Source organism: Mizuhopecten yessoensis, unplaced genomic scaffold, assembly GCF_002113885.1.
Source record: "Mizuhopecten yessoensis strain PY_sf001 unplaced genomic scaffold, ASM211388v2 scaffold8973, whole genome shotgun sequence".
In the NCBI taxonomy this organism is placed as follows: domain Eukaryota; kingdom Metazoa; phylum Mollusca; class Bivalvia; order Pectinida; family Pectinidae; genus Mizuhopecten; species Mizuhopecten yessoensis.
This window is the reverse complement of record NW_018407815.1, coordinates 58062-58573: the sequence shown is the minus strand read 5'-3', so window position 1 is coordinate 58573 and position 512 is coordinate 58062.

Here is a 512-nt window from a genome sequence, read left to right as displayed (position 1 = left end):
TGAACAATAATTTGTCCAGTATTTGACTGTCCTATTGTCTATGTAAAATCTCTTGATCTTGGCTGTTTAAAGTCACGTGATCGACCCCTGTTTGGCCACAATCAGAGGCTGTAACTAGTTTGGGGAACTCCCTGATTGGGAGTTGTCTGACCCTTACCCCTGACCTTCCTCGACCTTTCTGAAATCCACAATTCTGACGTTGACCTTGATTCCTACCACGGCCTTAACCTTGACCATGACCTTGACTTTGGCCTTGAGAGTCGAGTTTACTCAAAATCTGATCAAACTTTGAGTCTATTTTGTTTGATAATTTGTCCTCCAACTTTTTGAGCTTGGAGTCAAATGTTTTTTCAAGACTCGGTGAATCACTGTCTTTATCACAAGATGCTGCGTTGTGATGTGCATTTTTAGAAGTTGCAGTAGAAGAAATACTAAGTTCCTTTTCTACAATTTGTATCTCTTTTAATAGCGTGTCATAATCTTAAACACTATCAAATTTGTGCCTTGTTTGA